Source organism: Varroa jacobsoni, unplaced genomic scaffold (assembly GCF_002532875.2).
Source record: "Varroa jacobsoni isolate VJ856 unplaced genomic scaffold, vjacob_1.0 contig00864, whole genome shotgun sequence".
NCBI lineage: Eukaryota > Metazoa > Arthropoda > Arachnida > Mesostigmata > Varroidae > Varroa > Varroa jacobsoni.
In genome coordinates this window covers 85,390-111,051 of record NW_019214542.1, presented here as the reverse complement: position 1 = coordinate 111,051, position 25,662 = coordinate 85,390, and the positions used below count along the sequence as shown (strand labels likewise).

Here is a 25,662-nt window from a genome sequence, read left to right as displayed (position 1 = left end):
TTTGGAGCAGCGCTATTAGGAGACGGCGGAACGTGGGGTCAGCGAAGACACCCTGCCAATGAAGGTGAGGTCTATCGATCCCAAACAAGAAGCTGATAGTGATATGTAAAGCATATATTATATGGTGTATCGGCGCTGCTGGAAACTGTCAGTTGTACGAGATGTTGCGGGCTAGTTGTTGGTGACTAGTTTTTTCCTCTGGTTTCACCACGTACCTATAAATTCTTATTCTTCGGCTTTCATTCTGTTTATTTTCTACAATTTTCTTTTGCTTCATTTTTCCCCGCGTATGTTGCTACAAAGGCACTGCTCATTGGATGTATGCGTTTATTTTTTTGTTCTGACAGCGCAAACTAGCACATAATTAGTAGATCCAGCTGATTCGATTAATATTGTAGACCCCCATTGCGAGTCACCCCCCATATATCACTCAGTAGCTCGGAAATTATTTCCTCGCGCGACGCCTGCTATACTGTGTCGTATGTTCTTGCATATTCGTAGCCATTTTCGTAGCGATTTGACGCGCGCATTGATCTACTAATTAACTCGTTTATTCTACCGAATAGCATGAGCTTGATCGAAGAGAAAAATCGATGGCCGTTGCTTCACTCTTCGTTTATTATTATTATCGTGTTGTCGTTTATTGATTTCGCTCTTCTGGCTTACGGGACGATGGTATGCCAGTCATAACTAGTACTTCTCTAGTTGTATGAGCAGAAAACAACGATCGTAACAATGGCGCCCTGTCTATCCAGCTGAGAAAGACAACCAGCATCGCCGCTGCTGTTATTGGCCAGCCTAGTAACAATAACCGCAACAAAAAGGGAATTAACAATGTTACCTCTATAGTGATTAGGTACATCGACTTCATAGTTCAAAAATCATCCACTGAAGCTATTAAACCGTCCTGTTGCGCATTATTTATTGTTGCAGTAACAATTGTAAAAGTTGTAATATCTGCACGTCGAACAAGGACGGACTGGACTATACTGTATGTTTCGCGTATCCGAGCATGCACACGTGCGGGGAGGGCGGGGGGGGGGGGTACGCATAAGTCGATGAAGGCAAGACGACACAAAAACATCGTACAGACGGAAGCAAGAAATGGGCAGTGGGGATACCGTTAGGCACATATTTAGATACATTATTGCGTCGCGATCACCCAAACAGAGATTTTTTGAAGTGATGCACGACATTGAAACGGTAGGAGCGCATCAAGCTCAAATAACGAACATGGACAGCAATGGATGCTGATATATATGCTCCTCGTATTTACATTTTTCGAAAAAAATTCGAGGCGGCTTGACTTCGAACACAAAGAGGAACCACAACCCCCATGATTTAGCCATCTGTGGGTTATATTTACATAAGCAATGTTACGCTTCTTATGCAGAAGAACCGCCAAGACTAAGTACATCACTCAATGAAAACGCCATATAATCCAATAGTATCACTTGATAATAGCTGAATCTCGTCTGTTTAGCAGGAATTGCGATTTTTGGCCTGCCAGGTCAGTCATGTTAGCGTGGCCTAATGGTACCGGCTGACGTTCGACGAATGAATAATTGACCAAAAGTCTAGTGGGAACTCTTTTGTGCCTCTCCAATACACAGGTTACCTTGTTTCTCCAATAAACTTATTTATAATTAGTCTTAATGATTTCGACCGTCGATTTTTATTGTTACCATTGAGTTTTTAGACTATGTATGTCGATTGCAGTTATTCAGTGAGTGCAGTGTTATCTGTATTTGTTTAGGTCGGATAATAGTACCAGCCACAATTAGCTGTGCTACAGAAAAGAAGTTAATGACAGAAATTATATCTAAACCGGAAACCTCCGGCCAATTGTGAGCTAGCACAAAATTACAATAAGATATAACAAGGGGCCATCCTTACCCAACTACAATATAAACACGCAAAAAAACCTGATTTCTAGTCCAAATACGATGTCATCTGACCGCGATTTGTAGATTTTGCCAAATACAATCAATAGACTATATTAGAGAGCCTTTGATGCTCGTGTCAATCGCACTAACAATAAGCAGATTAGTTAGAGTAAACGGGTTCTTTGCTTTGGTTCGCTATACGACCGGATGGCTTTGTTCTGGATTTATGAAAATCCACTATTTCATTGCGGCCTGACACGAGAGAACACGAAAAAAATAAACGAGACCAGGGGGCGAACTACAAGCCACTGAGACAAACCTTCACATAGCCTCTGTACGGATTCATGGCAACGCTCGTAGTTCCTTACAGCTGGTTACTCGCGTCGCTGTTTATTTCTATTGTAATATTGGTCTAGAAAACACGATAACAGCTGACAAGGTGGGTTTTCGATTATAGCTATTGTCGTTAATACGTAAAAGACCATAGTCGTGGTATATGATACGGTTTTTCGATATTCCTTCGGCTTGTTCTGTCACTCCCTGACTTATCTAAGGCAAGATAGTAATAGCCAGATCATTCATGTCGTGTACGTTGTTCCTTTTTGGCTTTACCCTCTCACTGGCCTATTCGTTATCACTGGCTGTGACTTTCTACGATATAAAACATACCCTGCGTATCAACACACATATGGTATATACACAACCTCACTACTCGCTACCTGGTGCTCAGCCTGCCTTAAAGAGCACGTTTTACTCGCGCATACGATGCCGTACCTAAACATTGCTGAGCCTACTCATTGAAAAGGCTTCAGAAGAATTGGAAAAGCTACCGTGAATAGGCTATAATGTTTGAAATACACCGGCGTTGGTAATTTCGACTAATGCTATTCTCCTCTACAGATCCGCTATTATGTATCGACATAGATCGATTGCTAGTTACTCGCGTCACCTATCCTTTGGCTGTCTGGCGGGCATGTTTTGCCATTAGGACTGCTCTTCGTGGCCGTAACAGGTAAGGATAGGCGATACATGGCTGTCTGCGTTTGCTCATATCGATAGGTCTTAAAACTAATCTGCCTGCCACCACTTCCGTGTTCTAGCGAAAACTCAATTAGCATCTAGTTATGCAGCAAACAGTGCCCTGATAATGTCTTAGATATATACGAATGGTTGTGGGAAGAATAGATTGCGATTTGTCTAATTAACGCCTTGATCTTTTGTCTTATGATTAGACTTAAAAAATCATGATATCTATGGTTACATAGAAAATGGTGTGTCTTTGGTTTTTTTTTTAATACACTTTAGCCCTATCTATCTCAATAACTGCCCTCGTCTTCTGTCAAGTTTATTGGTGTTGAGTTGCCGTTCGGACCGATAACCATTCAGACATTCGCTAGGAATTATCTATTTTATAAATACGTTATCGAATCACGCTGAGCGTATAGCATCTTCTTTAGCTCAATTTCTCTACCGCTATGATACGTAAGAAATGATCACCGAAATAATAAGCGTCCTCGTGTTTCGATTCAACACTAAAGCTGTGTGTGTAGCATGATGACATTGTGCTAATGTACAAGGATGCTCATTGACGGCGGAAGATCAGTCTAAGCAGTTACACCGCGTGCATAGGGTACCGGCCAGCGCAGGATTACTTGTTAGGGATTTGCAACAGCCTGAAGTTGGTGTACGTTTGCAGCTGCTGACGATAGCAGCAGCTTCGCCTTACAACGAAGTGAGGATAGATTTCATTACGAGTTCATTGAAGAACAGCTATTGTTATTGGATATAGAGAGAAAAGTGGGCTGCTTAAGCAGTAGTTCGTCATTAGTTGTTAATGAACGGCCCAGGTAATTTGCACTATCTAAATTATGATACGATGTAGCCGGGTGACATGGGTATATCGCTGGGCTAATTTTCACATGAAATCGTAGAAGAAATGAAAGTATCATGAAAACCGTATATTGTATACCTTATCGCTGGTGTACGACTTCATGAAGACTAATCAAGCAACTGCCTCTGTATGTGTTTGGGCAGTGCCATAGAAAGGAGACGTAACAAAATCTGTGATCGTTAACAGGTTGGTGTTTCGGTATTGTTCCAACCTTCTGCTAGCGTTAGTTCGAAATTTAAAATCATAAGTTACAAAAACTAGCTCTAGATGAGATGAACGATGACGATATCAACAGTGAAAGACCAAATGGCTGTTACTGCAGATGATGGCCAACACTCAAGGACATGAGTCTGATGTAAAAACAAAGTTTGAAAGGCTTTGAGCACACGATTCCCGAGTGACTTATCCAGCTGCTCAAGCACAATTCGGATATATGAAAGTACAGAAAGAAGGCTAAATTTGTCGAGAAGGAGTGTGCTGTCCAAGATAAAGGTATAAAGAGCGAGAACATTCTAAACGATCCAACAATCCACTTTGAAAGTAGCTATATAGTGCTGCTAGCGTTGCTTTCCTTCGTGAGAATCGTATTCTTAATAGCTATGAGTTTCAGTATTTTTAATATCATTATATATCTATTCGTATACGTTTATTATCTTGAATATCTACATATTTTCTAAAATCTGCAAATATCAGCATCAGTGGCTATTATCACTGACCGCTTGTCTTTAACCGCCTTTTGTTTCTACGGTTCGAACCCGACTAAAGGTAACAAAAATAAAAAGCAAAAATGTGTTTTACGTCAGAAGAGGAAGTCTTTTAGGCCGAAGGAATAAGCTAGACACTGATATTTTTCAAGCATAACTTTCTAGCATAGCGATATAATTTATGAAATAGCTATTTTTGTAATTAGCAAAAAAAAAGACAAAGGTCTGGCATCACTCAGGACGATCCTGCATCGGTTTCTGCCCATTGCTGGCGCTATCCTATCGTTGCACATTACGATTTGCACTATAGTTTCGATATAATAATAACTAAATAGGAGAAAATATATAGTTTAATCGTAACTTTGCTATTATAACTTATGTTGTAAAGTAAATATATGTGATTATTTGTACGGTGGTTCTGGATACTGTGTCGTAATACCTCAACTGCTCATTCACTACTACTGCCCGTCTAGGTCCTTTTCAAGTCCACCTATACTAATTGTACTCTCTCACGATTCAGTGATAATAATAGTAATAACGATAATAATCTCTTTTCTTCGACGCTTTGTTCCAGGCGAGTGGCAGCAGGCCTAGAAAGGCCAAAGATTTCTGTTCTGCTTTTATTATGAGGACGATTCAGCGTAGCAACGGTAAAACAGCGCTTTTAAACATCAACAAGAACAAAAAAAACCGTGGCGCCACCGCATCGTAGTGGCAATCCTGAAAATAGATCCTTCATGGTAGACGCCGATGATAGTGGTCCCGCAGTGGCACTGTTGAAGCTTGGGGTAACGACGGTCAATGATAAACGGTCAATGATAAACCTAATGCGGTTGCCATCATTATACTGCCATCATGGTGACCGCGTTGAAGATCTGTGCGAAGCTGGAAGAACTCGAAAATCGATGGGAAAAAAGAAAAGGGTCGGTGATTAATAACAAAAGCGGTAAGAACGACTAATGCAGCGCATGATCCCCTTCCTCGAATCCGTCGACTGTTTCGATTAGAGTATAAACTACCACAATTACGATCCCGATACGGTTCAATCATGTAAACTAATTCCTACCGATGCTGCTAACGCTATGCCGTCATTAGTCGGCCGATTATTCTGCCCTATACGTAAGTGAAGCGGCATTTATAGTGACAAAACGGCAACAGCCATTAAATATGTCGACAATGGTTGAGCCATAGTGATACTGGCGACACTATTCACGCAGGTCATGAATTAAGGACAAATTGACCACAGATTCAATGAGCGCTCGAGCTCGGACTTGAACAATAAGCCACATAACGTTCGTGACTGCTGTCCTACACAATTTTTGCTCAGGCAGTCGTAAATCCAGCCAGTCAGCTAGTAATTAAAAGAATATAATTAAATAACAGAGCAGATGGAGCGATGAACACAGGGCAGGGAACGAGTGAGCCAGCCACTTGGGGCTCTTCGAGCCACACTCAAAGCAATAACGTTATTGTCATACGAGAACATTCTATTTGGTCTTCTGCTACAATTAGATGACCGCTTTGCTATTTGATCATTATAGTTACGTGAAAACGTCAACGTCAACGACTGCTTCGCCATGCCCTTAATCTCGCTGTCGTTGGTAATGTCACTATCCACTGAGTTGGAATTGTTGTCAATGGAGCCAATCGACTTGATTCATTCAGAATTGTCGCGATACACCGTGTTGTCCTATGCGTTTGTATGTCGGCCTATTAGCTTCTTCCCTCCGTAACTACTCTTCTCGTTTCTTCGCTGTGACGTAGCGATCATCGTTGTGGTCGGTGCCGGCATGCACGACCTGAGCGCTTATTAGATTCGCTTTTTGTCCATTTACAATTAAGAATGAGCAATTATTTTAATGATTGCCACCGTTATCCTTATCGCAGTACTATTATTATTCTTATCAGTGGCCCGGAATCTTTGCGATTGCTAGCCGATAGGTTTATCTCACGCCTAGGATAGAAAACAGGCTGAGCTTAGACGCGTCCAAGCGCTGTCGTATTATACTACCCGCTAGGGCACACAGGACAGACAAGTGTTACCGGTTTCTTATTTCTTTTTCGTAGTATTATCCGCTGACTTCTGCAGCTATTCAGTGATGGGAACAATTTATCTGTTCTCTGTCATTGGCTATATTTTGTGTTCTGTTTCATCGTTAGCTCAATTTGAGAAATTCTAGCCATCTATCCCACCAGTTCACGAGCACAGCCTATATGCATACACGAAAAACGACGATACTCCACCAGCTGATGGCAATATCAAAGGTGCATACAAAATGGGCTGAGAGACTCTTCGTCCAGCCTATCCACGGCGTCTGGTATTCGCAGCTTGCGTATGACGGTGACGGCGCGGATCGGTGGCCGCGTACGGGCCAGTGACACCACTGCCACTGAACGATACTCGACGTTGGCAGGAATTGGGCTTATACTAAGTATATTCACTACGGTTAGTCTTTTTGACTATAGTAAAACAAAAATTGAATAGTAAGCCTATGCACTCTTTCGATGGGGAGGGCTGAGCGAATTAGATATATGAAGATAATACGTAAACACACGTATTACTTTAGTTCCTGTAGCAAAGGCGCATTGTTATTGTATTACATTATTATCTGTTGCAAGTTGTTGTGGACGTTTGGCCTCAGAGTGGGCTAACACCGCTGCTATATACAGAAGAAATATTTATGTCAAATTGCTGATCATAAACGCAGATAGCTGAATTATTTCCGAGCGAGTCTATCGACCACACTCGTACAAATAGACTCAATTTACATTATACAGGATTTTGGTAGTTAAAGGCTGTCTTATCTGTCCGTATCTAATAAACGTCTAATAAACAGGTGGGGTAATCATAGTACGGACTGGGTCGAATAGGGACGCAATAATTACGAACGTGAGCTTGATCATGAAGTGCCAGTATTCGAGCTCGTAGCGTAAGCAAGAATCAAATCAATACGGTTAAGATCGCTCTTACCAAGTCCTCGAAGCGTCGCACTGTAATTACTCAGATAAAAATAGTACGGATATAAATTAATCGTAGAATGTGAATTGAGCACTTATTCTATCTCAGCCTATTTTTGACTATTGCAGAATACGGCAGTGGTATCAGTGGAGCCCATTGATAGCCTGGGCTAATGTCAAAGTTTTGTCCAGGGAATATGGCTAGCCTTAAACTATTTATTCATATAATATAAGATCCTCTTAATCTGATGGTTGAGGTGGAACACAGAAATTAGCTCAGTTAATGGTGTTCTTATTTATTTTCATCTTATAAGTGCCTGTTGACCCAATAGAGTAGTCAATACGTTTTGGGATTTTACAGTTTTAAAGTCACCATAATAGAACTTCCCACTTCAACAGCCGGACTTCTGCCGAAACAGCTAGAAATCGCTAAATTCGGCCCCACTAACTACATTCTATCTAACGTGTGTGATTTATTAGGGTGGAATTAAAAAATAGGATTCAAGTTTTGTCCGCCTACATCCTTTCGATGTTTATTATAGCCGTGTTCCTATGATAACCTAAAATTATATTCAACAAAGACCTATGATAAATACGTTCGTCCGAAAGGACGAAAAGCCCGTAATTGACGGACTAGCTGGGAAGGAATACAGGAAAGTCTTTTCAAAGCCGTCAGTCTCAACCAGAATAAAAGTCAAAGGCCACATAGTTTTTAGTGTGTCTCCTTTAAGCACTTATATATACCCAATCCCTTAGTAATCTCTCTAAAAAAACAAATCATTGTCATTGGTCTACTGCGGCTTCAAGTTCATCCATTCAGCTTTTAGCGGACTATAATTATGTAGAATATCTGGCCGTATAGCTCAGATCGACCCCATTCGTTCATGTGTTCGTACGTTCGCCATCTACGTTTTCAAGTCTAATAGTTTCTAACGGACCAACAGCTCGTTGTCGGCATCAATCAAAATGGTTACTCAGACTGTGCCCTTCTAACGTATCTCCGCATCGTATCATCGTGAGGAATCGACTTTCAGTGTCCGAGGCCCATTATGAGCAGCACCGTTCCACAGCGCAGCTCCGGCCAGTAAATGTTTATGCTTTGCCATAGTCTACGATAGATGCGCGCGCAAACGGCCTCAAGCGGTTTTCGATCGGCACTGTTCGTTGTTTTCGAACAAAGGCGAATCGTTACCCTTTTTGCTATCTCAGCGTCCGCCTCGTCAGCTGGCTGTCAAGGTTTGCCATCGTTTCTAATGTATGTTCTTAATATGCAAGCGCCCATAATATCCACACACGCGACCCTTTGTCCAGTCACAGTATGGAACTATTGTAATGTACGACAAAAGCGCTATAAGTTCTTATGGCTGGAACCACACACGAACGCTTGTTCAGTAGCGATAGCAACTGAGCCGGACAGTTTTCCTTTGCACTATTGTATTCTATTGGCCTGGTTCTTCAGCTTCTCTTGACTGAAGACGGTTTTTGATTCTTTTGCTTTGCTTATGTCTGTTCTATCGTGAAACTAATTAAATTCTCTGCTGGCACCGCATCGGTGACGTTCGTCGCTGGCTAGGGATCGACGCGACTGTCCGAAGACGAACAATGCGAAGCGCCTTTGAATTCTGCCGTATTATTGGATACCGTTTCCGCTTTAGCAATTAACGCAATTGTTGCTAAGGTAAGGTTGTCTTCCCCTTGTACTGCTTTCTACGTGGGCACGCCGCTAAGTATTGGATGCATTCACGTACGTGCAGTGCGTTTCGTTGCGCTAACGACAGCAGGTGCTGCTGCTGCTGACACAGTAGATGATGATTGAAATAAAGCATCGGGCTCACCACAGCAGTGGTGGGGTTCAGTGGTTGGCGCTAAACGAAGTGGGTAACCCTCAGGAAGAAATGGTGCATTGGGTCTCTGTGCTAGAAGACCGTTAGTAGGAAGATCTTCATTATCTTGTTCGCGTCATTGTATAGTAGTAACTGGCGACGCATAGGTAAGAACGCGAATGCAACACTGGTTTACCTTAATATTCTTTCTCGTTGTGCACCAGATTAAGGGTACAGATATTATCTATATTGAAACCATTCATAAAGTAAGGCCAGCCAACGCGGAAGATTAATCGCAATCAGTAGTAGATAATGTATATGTAAGCATTTGGATAAACAGGAATGCTTGTGACGAAAGACAGTCTCTATGGGCACTCTTATGTGGATGTCGATACTCGCTAGTATCTCTACAACGTTATAGTTAGTATACGGGGTGTTTTTTTCCCTGTTCGTCGAAGTTGGCCGCTTTACAATGGCTCATATGGATTCATTATTCAAAAATTCTATGTTTATTCGATTGTAATCGAAATGTTTCCACCGGGGAACTAATCATCATTGTCACGGCCACATGACCTACTTAACTAACGATCAAAAGACACTGCTTAGTTATACGTCATCTGATTAGCCGGTCCTGGAAAGGTACACAGGTCAACGGACGTGCTTCGTGGAAACACATAGATGGAATAAATATCTATGATTTATTAAATGTATGGAAATGTTGTATGGTAAAAAAAAGAATCACCGTCGGTGCAATAGCGTGGATATCTTCTAACGATCATTTTTGAAATTCGCTATCTCGCTTCGTGAGATTTTTCGTAACTAGCCCATATAATATTCGCTATTGTTTGCGGAAAGTATATCGTCGACGCTATACGATATATAGTTCACACATGTAACATGCTTTTATTATATTTGACAGAAAAAGATCTGTCAAAGAGATAAAAATAATATAAAACAGTTGAAGCAAGCTGCCATGATGCACCGACAGCGCTGCACAGCTTTTTCAATATGGCTAAACAGATCATTGCCATGAAAGTAGCAGACCCACAGAAGGAGCCGTTAGTTAGGTTCAGAAGACAAATTTTACTGGTTAATTTTTGCCAGCGACAAAATATCAAGCTACCAGTGCGCCCGCCAAGTGATTTTTGCTTCTAACACGACAAAAATTAATTTTAAGAGTAAACATTACAATTCGATTGAAAGTAGGTAATTAAAAAAAAAAAAAAAGATAAAGAAAGTCATATTCCTTTGTTAGCATGTACAGCTGTTCTGCTTACTTTTGGCCAAGAATGATTTGCTTTTGTCTGTCGGCCTTCTGATTATCATGTCCATCTTTACATTAACTAGAAGCTGCTTATCGGCTAAGTAAATCACAGACACACAACTTAAAAACTTATTCTAAACGATGGTATATCGTTTTTCAAACACCTAATTGCCAATATCGTTATCCCAGGTACAGCGGGATCCTCAAGTTCTCACAGCTGAGTGGTATTGTTTATTGTTAAGATCATTTCCCCAATATAAACAGTCGTTCGTTCTGTAGACAGTTATCGTTTCTAAATACATGTCATTTGGCAGCTCTCCACCGTTTTCCGCGTTCGTTCTAGATTCAGTTTGCAGTCTCAGCACGACAGGTTTTCAGGCAATAGGTCGAGGCAGGTCGGGCCGTCTCTGAGTTCGTGAGAGTTGCTTAACGTTCTTACATAGACGGGTCTTCACCAGGCTTCTAATTGCACCAGCGATATACGTGCCATACAACAGACAGAATAATTTCGGCATATTCATGTATTTATGTTACCCAAATTTCTAACTGTGTATAAACGTTCGCGGCGCCAACTCTTTTCCCGCCTTCGTTCTTCATCACCAACATGCTTCACAAATATCCGTCGTCGAAACATCTATCCATAATACATATGAATAGTAAATAAGTGCAAGGACGCCTGCAACAGCAGCAGTCATGGCAGTAACGAAGACAAACGCTGCAGTAGTAAACGGCAGAGCTTTAGTCCTGTATCACTTTATCCTAAAATGAATGATTCGTTTATGTGTCCAGCCGTCTAATAGAGTCGTACAAATATATATATATATATATATATACAGCCGATAGTGAGGCACTCTCGTGATATCGACCGATTGTGAAGTTTCTACTTGTTGCCAAACGACATTTGCCGGCCAAATGGTTACGGTCATTCTTAGACTGCAAAAGAACCCGGGTCGGGTCGGCTTGTGGCTACGAAGGAAATGCTGCAGAAGTCCGTTGTCCGTTCGAAGTAACGATGGGACAGTCGCAGCACGAAATTGTAACGATAAACTCCTCTACGTTTGTAATGTTTGCTTCTAATGACGTGACACTACTGCCGTTACTCCTACCATAGATCAGGGAAATGAGCGCGTGCGATCCTATAGGGTACAAAAAAAAGTTTATTTTTCTTTCAACTTATGCCGCTTTTTATTAGAAGTTTAGAGAAGGCAATATGCATATCGTGAACGTAGCGCTTGTCTGGTGGTATCGAAACAGCTGATCAGGAGGCGCGGGGGTGTTAATCAATAAGCAGAGTTATAACACGCAAATAGTAAGCACATATCAAGTTAGAAAATGGCCCGAAAATAAGGTCTTTTAAAATACCGATTTCTTGCGTGTTACAAGTCGATGTATATTCCTTTTTCCTTGTTGAATACTATTCAAAAAGTTATGTAGAATTTACGTATATACTGTGTGTAAGGGTTAGCGAGTCGCTGCGAATTTGTGAATGAGCATCTCACAATAATAGGTTCTGCCAAGAAGACTTCCCTGTCAGTTGAAACGACTTAAGCAGATAAACCTCATTTCCTTCAGCGCCTATAGAATACTTACGTTGAAAATGAAGATATTTCCTAAGCACTACATGGTAGCTATGCGTTGAATAGCAGGCAACAAGGATGTCCATTATCACCTTAAGCAACCTTAAGAATAAAGATTTGAACATGTTTAATTTCTCGTATCTTATTCCAGTTTCTATTCAGATGCCTCCACTAAGCTAGTTGGTCAGCCAAGCAATCAGCTGATCAGACAAAGTTCGAAAAATCAATTTAAATATCATAAAACACCTATCAACGTATGCGCTGACTACCTTACGTGTACACAATGTAGGCGAAACATCCCATGCATGTTGCGTCCTTTGCGCCAACAAAATTCAATACATTATTAGTATAATGGCCACGGCCAGAGATGACGATCGCGCAGTATACGACCAAACGAAAACTAACTGCTACATACTAATTTGTTGTCTTGCTCCATTGTTGCAACGAATTGTTATATTACAGAAGTTCGTGCTTACGAATCCGTCCCGTTACCGGATATTCCATTCCCCAATTGGTCCATGTATGTGTATGCATGAACGTTTTCCTGTGCAGTTTGTAGCGGTACGAGTTATATATACGCTACGAAAAAGCGTCCACAGTCAAAACCATACGCATCATCCTCGCGTGACCCAGCTAACGTCAATGAAGCCGTCTATGGTGGCACAAAAAAAAAATGACGCTGGCTGCTGGGCAAAGACTGCGCTTAAGACGGGACACCAGTGGAAAGTGTTAATGCACCGATAGATGTAGCAGGACATTGATGATTCTATCGCTTTTACGCTTAAAGTATCAACTGCTAGTTGGCCTATGGATAAACTTGATGGGTAAAACCTGTCAGCTTTGTTTGCCTGGATTCTATTACCGAGCAATAAGTACAATAAATAGAATAGGCGATATAACATTGTTTAGCCGTGTGGTATCGGGGTCCTGCCATGCGTCCATGTGTACGGATTCGAGGATACAAAATGATCTCAGACTATTGTTCACAGATACTGCGCTGATGACGTTGCCCAACTGCTATGTTCACCCGTACCCTTCTCTTAGGATAGCTTTTGTTTTTGCTGATACCTGATTTGGTTTATTTTTTTTTGTACAATTTTAATTGCTGCCTGTCGTGTATAGCGCAGCTACACATACGGCACACATGCCTATCGAATAACAACTGTTCTATTCATACGTCACTTTTTCAGCTTCTCAGGAGAGACGTTCTAGGAAAATTTCTTATCGATACTCAGCCTTACGAATCTCGTAACGAGAGGACGTTGAAGCGGAAAACGGCAATTGCCAACACACAGCAGGAACCATCGGCAAAATTGGACGTATCGATGACTTCGACGAACGCTGTCGCACATGGTGTACACAGGTGGTAAGTCTTGCCTGCTAGCTGTGTGGATAATCAGTCAATAGTCGAAGACATAGAGCAGCATCGATGTGCGTGGTATGTACATACCTGTATACATATGAGACTGCATATACGCAAGGAAGGAACGCAATAGAGACACTTTTCCGTCCTCAGCTGTCGTTCCTCAGTTGAGCATAACAGACTCATATCGCATCACATCCAATCAGATCAAAGTTTTACGGTCGTTCTATTTGAAACACCTAGAGTAGGCAAGAAGATAACGCGATGCGACAAATCTAACCGGCAGCGTCTCTACATAATACGCTGGTAATAACGCCTTAAGTAACAAATGTCCGTTACTGATGATGATATTCGTCGATTGTTGTGAGGCGCTGTCTTCGATGTCGACGTGAATACGTGTCTCGGTCTGTCTGTACGTGTATACGTTGATCCAAGTTATTGGTTCGATAGGAAGGGCTCAATGAATAAATCAAACCAATAACAGAAAGAAATCTTGAGGAGGTGACTCGCACTGTGATAAATAATGAAGAAAAACGTCATTCATGCACACCGTCACAATTGGCATCATTGACTACGAAGGCGCCACAAAACGTTTCCTAAACGTATAAGTAAGAGAGTTAGAGATAGCAAACGATCACATAAACATACTGCTGCAGTACGATACCTTGTAGATAATCTATCTGAATCTGTGAATTTTCGCTACGAGTAATAGGCTAGAATAGTAGCCTAATAGTTAAGGGGCTGATTACTGTTGTCGATTAAAATCACATTCTTATGAACGTGAACGTTATCATCCGTGAGTGAGTGTAGGACAGGTAATCTCATCTGTCGTGATGACGGCGGTACGGGATGCAACATACTGGTCGCCTGCTTCGTTCGCCGGTAACTTCGTCTAGGGCAAACAAGAAAAAGCATAGAAACATTTCGATTAGCCCGCCGTCGCTGCCGTCCAACAGAGCTGCGATAGTCAAATGAGAAAGTGGAAAACATCTGGGCCTCGAAGGACAGGATGGAGAGACCATCTAGGCTAAAGACTATGACTTTTGTTGTAGTTACTGTTGTTGTTTTGACAATTGTAAACCCAATCCGTTTAGTTGCTATCTTGTATCACTTTTCTGCTCGGTGCTTGTCTAAGTCATTACCCAACGAGGAGATACATGGAACAAATAGAAGGGAGATTCTTTGTTCCGCATCTATTTTCGCGCTTTTCAACCTTGACGTATTCGATATCGTGTTGTTTTTTCCTGGTATATTTTAATAACAAATGAAACTGTAGCAGGTATTCGTAGATATGATTAGTGTCTGTATAGTAATCGGTCGTGAGTCGACGCGAGCTTGCATAGGGGATTGAAACTGCATGGTGTCACATAGAAAGGCTATCATGCCCGTGTTACGAAAAAAAAGGGTCCAGCATACGCATGTAATGCAATGTCGCAAAAGTAAATCTCAACGTTTATCTCTGAGTCGAAAACAGCCTGTGAGATACTCCGATACCTTCGTAGATAAATTGGGTGAAAGGTGTAAATCAATAGAATATTTATTACGGCCATTTATCACAGCGGGCAATTCAGTGAAGTCGGCGAAAATTCGGGTTCGGATGATTCGCGATGGAGACGGAGCAGTTTCGAGGCTCGCACCGATCCCGTTATATTTCTCATTTACCTTTTTTATGCCTGATAAATATTGCATTACGATAATGCTCTCGGACGACTCCATCAAATTTGTGGCACCTATGACGCTCTCTTGACTGGCAATGCCAATGAATAACTTATTTCCATTATGCTTATTAATATAGAAAAATTGCATTCTGACAAAAATGAATCTTGCTAGACTAAAGTAAAATTTTGCTGTCCATGTATAGGTACGTGGACAGTGCAATGTTGCTCAAGTTTCGTATAACATGTTATCTTGTGGCATAATTTTCAATGGAAATAGAGGGATTTTTTTCGGGGGAATACAGAATTATGACTTGAAGTTAGTTATCTGTATACTTTTACCATGCTACACCGTACAATATCATACATCACAGTGATAACAGGAAGACAAAGGTGATTATCGTTTTCCTAAGCTATATTTACCAATGTATATATAAAAGCTAGCGCGCATTTTTTACGATCTCATATATTTGTTCTAGTAGAAAAAGACGCGCGAGTGTATAAGGTTCTGCAGGGACCTGTTGTTAACTTACAATGGGTCATAAGGAAGGAAATCGTGTTAAAATAGTTTTTTATGATTACACTAACGCTCGCTTGAATATAAACAATCTAAAAAGAAAGCCCAGCTATATAACCCCTCCTTGAGAAATGCTACAAAAGTTATTCCGGACGACAACCCTACATACACTATGAAAATAATCGTTATGAAACGATCATTAGATAAATTATTTTTATGAACTTTTTTTCAGGAATTTCTTCTATAATACAATCTGCATAGCCATTGTGGCGGACCCCCTGTCGGCAGATGCATCACCGGCTTGCTATCTACTCCATTGTAAATAGCCTATATATAACATCGTAATTTAGAAACGAGCAGCTGATACCGCGATGAAAGTAAGCCAGTATCAGGCGTCCAGTACTCGTGATGATGCAGAACTAACGTACTAAACATAAAAACACGTGAACTTGTCTAGATCGCAAGCTTGACGTTAACAAACATGCTTTGTTTCCAACGAACGGGAACGGCCAGTTTTCTGACGCACTAATGTTTACGTAAGCCATTAATACCTGACAGTAAATTGTACGTATATCAGCTTGTGTAGATCGTGCTTCGGGGAAAAAATACGCAAATTAAATTTCAGCCTATATGTATCATTCGGTAAGTTGAATTCCAAACTTAACAGAGCTGTTACGTGTTTTCCAATTACGTATTAAGCGAAACAGACCAGAACCGAAGGAAACATGCAATAAGAACATGGGAGCTCCGATTATTATTAGCGATCTAATTAATATTTCAACAGCCAGATGAGACAGCAGCGAAAGCTAGTTGACGTGACTTCCATCACCACTGCAACGGGCCTGCTATAATCTTCATGAACACGTATTGGATCATCAATGTTTTATAGCATCTCTGTACGCATTATTACTATACCGTGACGAAGCAGCATCACATTCAATTCATCATCAATTCACTCACTTCTTTAGGATTCTTTATTTTTTGATCGACGCCCAACTATTGCTTATAGCTATTGGCTATCTGCTGGCACACGCTTACCAAACCCTCTCATCTTACTGCTTTAAATATCTTCGATAAAGCTCGACATTATATTACCGCGACGTTAGCAATTATATTGTTCTTCCTCATAATGAAGATACAGGCCAGAAAAAACTAACGGCCAAAGGAACGTTAACCACTGTGTAAGAAGACTTACGTGAACTTAGGTATTATTGCGCTACCCCAACCACAAGGGAATTCTGGTCTCTTGTAAAAAGGTATTAAGTTCGCCACCCGACCGTTGGGTTCAATTCAAATAACAACCGCGACGCCGCCGTCTATCTTTAACCATTTTCTCGTTCCGTGACTAGTCAACCATATGCGTCACTCGTACAGTATAGGACATACATGCGCGACGTGTTGTTGCAGCCGGCACTACTTAGGCGAATAGTGCTTACAGCCCCTGGTACGAAACGCACATTTCATTTTGTGTGTGTGTGTTTAATGTAATCTGGCGTTCTTTACATGATTTTTGTGCGTTCCCTTCCTGCGTTGTTCTCCCAGTATACCCGGCAATTCAGCACCCTACTTGTTTGCAGAACGAACTACACTTATCGCCTTGAATATCACACCGGGTGATAAGCGTGGAAGCCTGCGCCGTCCGACCAGTCATGTCTGGTAGAGGGAAATTTCACCAACGTTGAAATTTACTAGAGACATTGGCACCGCCACAGCTGTATTTTGCTATGCACGATGATCGGTTTCAGTAAAAAAGAAAAAAAAAAACCAAGTCAGTGAAGTGACAGGGTCTCGTCAACAACTATAGCGAAGACGATAATAATCACAACAATGCCACTATATATACATATATTACGTACGTGTTCGCCAGCAGCCCGCCTTCGCCTTAAGATAAATGTCACGCTTTTAGGTAACAATTCCCACCTTGTCCTTGGATTTCGACGGCGGCGGCGGTCATTTATGCATTTAGCTGTAGGGTCCACACCGATTCTTCTATCTTAGAGAAAGTAAAATACGTATAGGCCTTGACTACTGAAAGGAGACGTATCGGCGGCAAGTCAGCGTGTGTTTCCGAACCATGACACACAAATTCAAGAAGATAAGTAGAAAGCATTTTAGACATCACCGAAGAAGCGAGATGAATTGGAAAACCTGCTTATAAGCTAAGGGAAAGTAAGTGCGAAGGAAGCCCATAAACGAATAAAAAAATAACAGGTACGTTTCGTTAGCCTTTGGTCCCACCCTGTGGCCTTTGAGTCAAAAGGAAAAAGGGAAAATACGGATGGTCGCCGAAGATGAAGGCGAAAAAGTTCCCACAGTACACAAGCAGACGGCAAGGCACATACACACAGAGTATCACCTCGGGCAGACCTTTTTTTACAGTCAACAGTTAAAAGGACAGGGTACGGGGCTTATATAGCTGTGCATAACATCTATCAATCTAGGCGTGTTACGTATACACCGAGAAAAGTTAAATACAGCCAGAATACACAGAAGCCAAAGTAAAACGAATCTTTCAGCGAGCAAATCTCTGATCCCTCAGAAAGTCGGCCACGGGTAAGCTGAAAATACGTAAAAAGGCCGCCCCGTTTGATACGTGCAGTTAACCACGAGGAGTGCGAAAAAGACCAGTCAACGGGTTAACTTTTGCATAGCGTTTGGTGACAATTTTGCGATTGTCCGAAAAGATAAATTGATCTAATAAGCATAATCTTCATTCGACGATCGTAAGGGTCGCACATGATAGTTCACATGCCCGTATCCTCATTAGCTGCATACAGGAGGTGCGTACTGTGGTTGGATTCGGCGCTACGAAATACCCCATGCCGAAGTAATGCAATATTGATTTATAGCGACTGATGAGAATTCCAGTAAAGCGTTGTTCTCATTCCTTATTGCCACTGCACATATGGCCTGAACGTTTTTAATCCTTTTTCATTATTAAACCTGTTTTAGATAGATCTGCCAGTTCAGACGAGGCTGAAGAGGGCAGCGACTACGCCATTATATTTGTCCCTTCTAATTCTAAAAGAACGTTTGCCAGTTCATATTCTGTACCAAGGCTAACTGTTAGTGACGAGGAACGACATGGGAATACTAACTAAGCGTTACGACACTTGTTCGACGATGATTGTTTTCGGATCATTTCCTAGAAGATATCGATTATTTGACCAGAACAAGCTACAACTTCAATGGAAGATTTACATAGATTGAACTTGTGTACTGTTAGTAGTCGTCCGGTAAGTAGTCGTCGTTCGAGGATCATTCATATCAGCGATCGCACATCAGCAACGGATCTAGTAATTTCATCTACTTCAAAGGTTTCATTCGTGAGCGCCTGTATAAAACTTACAAAAAAGTTAGTTAGCATCTTTCGCCAATCTTCATTACAACATAACAATAATATTGTCCTAACCATATACACGGTTTGGCCATCAATCCATTTTACTGCTGGGTACAGCCGGTCGTTCTGGATGATCGGCTAGATAATCGCTCGCCCTCCATGCTGGGGCGAATGTTACCGGCGTAAATACCTATAGGCAGAAGTCATAGTCGATGCCAGTGACTCCTGTTTTCTTTAACTTTACCAATTATCCTCTATTAATTCTTCTGTAATGTACACGTGTATGGTTTCGTTGTTGTTTGATTTACAACCGTGAACGGAAAGGCAGCAGCCTAAGGAAAAGCACGCACGCAACACGGGACGAACTTTCGTAGTTGTTGCTTAGTTTTTCATGACTGTTGCCAGCTTAATTTTATCATGTAGCGCAGTAGAAATTGCGTATACCCGGTGTCGTCGGTCCGTCATAAAGGGAAATCACATAGTATGACCTTGCGTCGTCTAAATTTAGAAACTTAGCGTAAGTAAGCTGCCGCTTATCGAGTCACACGGAATGGGCTGTCATTGTACTCGTAGCTAGTTGAAACGCTGTGCTACAGAAACCTGTGACACAAAAATGAAAAGCAATACAGCCTTCATGAACGCATACTAAGAGTGTAAAGTCAATTCATTACGTGGACTTCCCCGACATCGTTATACCATTGTTCAACTGTATTCGAAAGGATTAGCAGTGGTAAAGGCCTAATGTTTTCTCTCGCTGTGCCAGTTTCGTCGTTTTTTTTTTGCTTCCAAGCAATTCGACGTTTGACTCAGCGCTAATACGTTGTCTTATGTTAAGCCAATGAATCACCGAGAGCCTAAATCATGTCCATTCCGGCCTATTATGTGCACTGTTGTCCTGCAGCTCATGAGCCATACCTAGCTTTTAGTAGTTTTGGCACATGAAAAAATACCTACCTGCCTACTACCTGAGTATTCTACGAAACAGATGCTTAAGTGATGCAAAGAAAAAATTGTGTTTTATAGCTAGCATACACTTTCGACGAATAGACTCTAAATGGAATCCATAGCGAGTAGAGAGCCGTTCGATTCGGGTTGACAACAGCCATTCTTTAACGATATCTGTTGATGCTACAGTGGTAATGTGTTTACGTAATGTATTAGGAACACGTAACGTTAATATGTTGTTTTTTTGGTACTTTGAAGCGCCAGCTATAGCAAGCGGCAAGTAGCGGACGCCAGGTTCGAACCATCAAAAAGATAAGACTGAGAGCTTACAAATAAGAATTACATAGATGTTTAGTTGGAATCCGTCTCTTATGCTGAAAAGCTTACGGTGCAATGGTTTGATTAAGTAAAACTGTATTGACCTGCAGGCGATTGACTTCGCGTGGAGTGTGTGGAACGTTTATGTATAAAAATAACGCACACCACCGATTTTTTCAGATAAATATTGAACGAAACATCCCGACGCGTCAACTTCGCTTGAAAGCTCAAACAGACTTCTTGAAGAAGCTCTGGTAAAATATAGTAGATGTCAAACGTGTACGCGGCGATCCAGCTCGAAAATACGATAAAGTCTCACTTTTATGATCCATAAAGCTAAGAAAATCTGGTTGTCGCTGACCTCACCATCAATCATTTTCTAAGACTAAATCGCAAGATGGTGTGAGGCGGTAATAATGTACGTAAGGTAGCTTGTCCTATCACGAATCACGTTTACCGCAGCTTCGTCGCTGAACGAGCATTACGGTGCTTAAGCAGCATCTTATGTTACGTACTTATAAGCACACAAAGGGCTTACGCGCAACAACATATAACTTCACATTAAAATTGCCAACTCCGTTGTTCTCTGCCTAAACGGGCTAATATTAACATATGTGGAACTAACGAAGGCAGCGCGATTCCGGTCACGTTTCATATGTGCCGTGACGGCTCGAGCTTTGTCATGAGCTGAAAATGTACACTAATTCTTTTAGCATCCCTACAAGTTCGTTTATTACTCTGCTACTTCTTTTGTATCGTCTAAGTTTAGAGCGAAATTTTGCTCTTTATAAGAGAGTAAAGGTTCAAGCTTTCTTTCTATGAGTATATATCAAGGTATGCACACGTTGCTGAAATGGCTGCATCTATCGAGGTACTCAGTCCTTGGTAGGTCTTGGTTTCTATCGAAACGTTGGACGCAAAAGGTCCCTCTATTAAACCGTTTTTATTAGACTAATGAGGACCGCACCTAGATAAAACATCGAAATGTATTTTAATCGTCGAACACAATTATCACAATACACGATGGCGTATTTACGTACTACGCAAATCTTACGTTTCTCGTACATCGCCTGACACAGTAAATCCACGTAGATACGAAGCCGTATTCGCTGCCAGCTGAACATCATATAACAGCGGCGACTGCAACACGTGTAGTTCCGTCCTGCAAAACCCAATGTTAGGATTCGACGCAGTCCCTCCACTGTGTCCCGCAACGAGCGCCGGACTATTGCTCTGGAGTTCGCTTAACCAAGCACTTTTTAGCTTAATTGGGCTAGCGATGTTTAATGTGGCAATGATTTAATTGCAGAAGATTTGTTACTATATTATAGCTAATTATAGACGACGCCTTGGCTGGAAGCTATTAGCGTGCAGCAATAATTACTTACTCGTATCAAGACCGATGTTCCCTGTTTTTCTTTTTGTCTAACTCTCTCTCCCTCGCATTTTTCGTAAAACCTTTGGCAGCGCTGATTATCGAAAGGAGTATAGAGCATCAAACATGAACTGAATAACAATAACAACAAACAAAAAATGGCACAAATAAATGATTGAAAAATTAAGACAGCGGACCGAAAAAAATGCTTTTCTTTTTTGGCATGAAACTGATCTTATAGATCGGTCGAGCTGGTGAGCACTAGGACATTCAAAGGCCTAACGGCCTTTATCGTCATCCACGCGCAAAGCAACAGCGACAGCAGCGGGAGGATATCGCATTAGCTATAGAAATACGTCGCCCTTCCCGCATGCGTCATCGTTAGGGTAGTACTGTAGCAAGGAAATACAGTCGAAAATCCCTCGTAGAACACCATCGTTTAGGTTCGACTAGCTAACCCCGCGTTATAACGCAGATTTATTGATTCCTTGGGGCAATGGGGGTAGACCATTCAGGGGGCAAGAAGACCGTACCGGTTATATCGGGGAAATGATCAAAACTTGGCGTAGGATTACCGGGTAGTCAGCGTTGTTGCTTTTACAAAGGTCGTAATACTAATCACAAGCATTTCCTCCGATCATTTAATATGCTTAAGAGACACGTCCGCCGTTACAGAGGTCACTTCGAATTGAATCATTTTCAAATTTTTCATGGTAAACTGAGCTATAGCTCTTAATCTCAAAGAGTCCTTACTGGACTTCAGTAGCTCATAATGAATAAACACTTGTGTTGTCATCATTTTTAATTAGAATAATCCTGCTGGTATTGTATCAATAGATAATATGCAGCCGGGGTGCATGACAGGTATCTAATACGACGACTAATAGGCGAAACGTTTACGCCTGCATTTAGGCTACACATAGTATCATAGATCCGATCAGGCACCAGGGCACAGGATCAAACCAGCAATGTTTTACAATCGGTTGTCATTCACTCTGCCAGCCACATTCATGCATATTTTCTAGAAGTGTCAAGGTGGGCAAAAACAGTAAGTAGATGGAGAATGGCGCCTGGAGCCGAAACGCTAGGGGCTTTTATAAACGTACAAACGAATTGTGGTCTATCGTGGCTATATAAAAGCTCAGGGAGTCGAAACGCGATTTGCTGCCTTACTATTTTCAATAGCGCCGTAAATCATGCGGCCCGAAAACGCAGTAGAAATCAATATATTATCTCAATGTATGGAATAGATGCAGAACTGTGAGATAACATCGCATAATAATGGGGTAGTCCTTTGTCAATCAATTGTTGAAGTTTTTAATAAACATAATGTGTCTGGATAGATTCACAGACAGCGACCGCCTGCGACCGTCTGTGATGACCGCGTCTGGCCGTTTACCGCAGTCAATAAATGGGTCCCATTATGTCCAGCTGTAGAACTTCACATACGTTTGTGTTTCGTTAGGTCTTAGAATGCCTCTGTCATTTTCTGATTTGGTGGGCAATAATGCTGCTGGTAATTTTGTAGCCAAGCGCTCGTAGTTGTGTCGAGCGTCAGAAAAAAATATGTGCTCAGAAAGCTGCTCGTTAATACTATAAGGTCACAAAAACACCGCCGGAAGCACCACCAACAGATATCTGATAACTCTTATAGCTGTTTCAAACGTCCTCTCTTATAACGACTAGTACTCTAACAATGACTAAAACCACTGAAATTTCGCGAAACGTCCCCCAATTGCTGGCTTCAATCGAACCCAATGCTCACGTGGTCCGCGTCGATCATTACCTGGATGACTTCAATGACGGTGGCCAATCACGTGATGACTATCGACGTATGGTCACGGACGACAGACGCAATTGCAGACAATTGCCAACGAACACCGTGAGGATAATGTCCGAGAAGACAAAATTTTTGTGTTAATAGCCTCCTTCCAGTGAAGCTACGCAATGTTAGTTGAACTCTGTTGGCTGAAAACGCTCTGGGCCAAACTAGCATAGCGTGACATAGCTGGAACCACTTATCTTTAGGTAATTCTAGTGGAGTGACACGTCTCAGTGGCTGCGCGTGACAATAGTTTTTGTTAACCGACGCAGTCTGGACACACACGCAAAGCCGAAACACAGCGGGCACATTGCACATAGAGCAGATAGCAGACGAAAAGCTGTTACATGAGACTAAGAATGGTAGCAAGTGGCATGAGTGGCTTTTCTGTTCCGTCTGTTTGAATCTATTGTCGTTTTCCAATCTTCAGATATTTCACAAACGTGTCCCCCTTTTCCATTGTTGTCATTTGCGTGTCCGTGACGCGAGCTCTAGCGGTCTCCTAATTCCGTATTAGTTTGTCGTTTTGACACTGACCTCCCGCTTCCACAAAGCACATTTCGTATCGTGAGCTAATGCTGCACGCGAAAAGCATCACGATAAAGATATGCTTTAGATCTGCGATTGAACCGCTGAGTCACTACAGAACGTCCAATGTGCCCCGCAGCAAATTGCACATTGCGCATCACCATCGAAAAGATTTGAAGTGTTTACGAATCGAGACAATCGATGGGATACTGAGGTGAAGAGGACTAACGGCTGCGACTCACTGAGGATTCGCTGATATGGCTACCGTTAAGTCTTCTGCCGTTGGCCTTACTGGTGGCAAGGAAATGACTAGCCGGCCAATTAATTCGCGAGTTTAACCGGATAGCGGGATAGAAAGGCGGGAACAAAGAGGTCGTGGGTGACATCAGCGTTGAATAGCCAAGGTACCACGCAGGTGAATATACTATGTAAAGATCAAGAAGAGTTTGTGGTCCTGCTGTAGCTGCTCGTGTTGAGGATGTGACAGGAATGACAGCTTCTCCAACTTACCGTTCCAGTTCAATAGCCAACGCCGCACCTGTTTCCACCTTAATGAAATAATATTTCTGAACGTAAAGGTATAACATGACATCGTTATAGCCATGGCCGTCACGCGTCTCGGCGCTCAGTGGTTAACCTTAATAGCCGGAGACCCATACATAGGTTTCTATACGTACGTTAAACAGCAGCTAACATATTTATTAAATTTTTATGCCTGCGGATTTTGAAATTAAGTGGCTTCTGAACCAGATGGGCTAGAATGATGATTTTTAATATGTGTTAGAGATATCCTCCTTCATTCTTTCTACACTTGTCCTAACGCTTTGCTAACTCTTGGAAAGCTATACACCCATCATTCTATTGAACAATTAGAGTTCATAACGATGAGTTCGTCGTGGCGAGTTCCGTAAGGAGACTAATCTGAAACAAAGGAGCTGCTCGTAATGGCCATTCAGTAACGAACACGAGGTTACCACGCTGGGTCCCGACCCTTTGAATGGACGGCCTAAAAAACAGACGTGCATGTATATATATATATATATATATATATATATATAGTGGAATATGAAGGCCTGCGGTGTTGATATATGATAGAATGCACCAACAGCTACAGCACCTCCATTATAGCAGAAGAGGCATACATGATCATCAAAGACATCAATTCAACACTGGGAACCGTTCCGTTCATAGAAACCGAAAGAAAGCCTTGCGGTTTTTTTCTTAATTTCAGAGTCTCTTTTCCCACTATTCGCAGGTCTCTGTCGGTTTTAAACCATTATCACAATCAGATGCATACCATACGAATATTCCTTGACTGAGCTACCAAACTTTCTCTTGCTGACCTAAAATTTCCTACTGCGTCTTGTAGTTTTCCTTGTTTAATAGAAACTCTATACAATATTCAGAGATAGTCCTAGCAAATCGTATCAGCAGTTGACAGTGATAGCTTACCGCAGATATCAGTACACGCTTTGTAGCTTAATGTCAATTAAAATGGCAGTATTTCCTTTGATTCACGCAGATCCCCTTCTTTCTGCCAGCACTGATTGCATCAAATGCGGTGTACAATAAAAGATGCTCTGTACTTAAGTACATCCAAAAATGTCACAGGACTGGCCTTCATACATGTCTACATAGTGAAATCATTATCGGCTTCGTTTAGCCTGCGCAAGGCGCCGGTTTTAATTACGAAACT

The 25,662-nt window shown here is 41.7% G+C and overlaps 2 long non-coding RNA genes across 8 annotated transcripts; one reads left to right on the top strand and one right to left on the bottom strand.

The window, feature by feature from the left end:
- The first annotated feature begins 4,751 nt into the window (after positions 1 to 4,751).
- On the top strand, positions 4,752 to 16,738 carry LOC111271678 (uncharacterized). 7 transcript variants are annotated; one of them, XR_015315424.1, is made up of 5 exons: positions 7,574 to 8,675; positions 9,013 to 9,117; positions 12,566 to 12,927; positions 13,294 to 14,074; positions 14,277 to 15,578. It is a non-coding gene; the product is annotated as an uncharacterized LOC111271678 (long non-coding RNA). The 7 variants fall into 7 exon arrangements; XR_002687031.2 differs by lacking the exons at positions 7,574 to 8,675; positions 9,013 to 9,117 and adding an exon at positions 4,752 to 6,927; XR_002687030.2 differs by lacking the exon at positions 9,013 to 9,117 and having other exon boundaries at positions 12,566 to 12,623.
- Positions 9,942 to 12,370, bottom strand: LOC111271679 (uncharacterized). The gene is made up of 2 exons (XR_002687033.1): positions 12,117 to 12,370; positions 9,942 to 11,662 (listed from the first exon to the last, which is right to left on the bottom strand). It is a non-coding gene; the product is annotated as an uncharacterized LOC111271679 (long non-coding RNA).
- Positions 16,739 to 25,662: the final 8,924 nt, after the last annotated feature.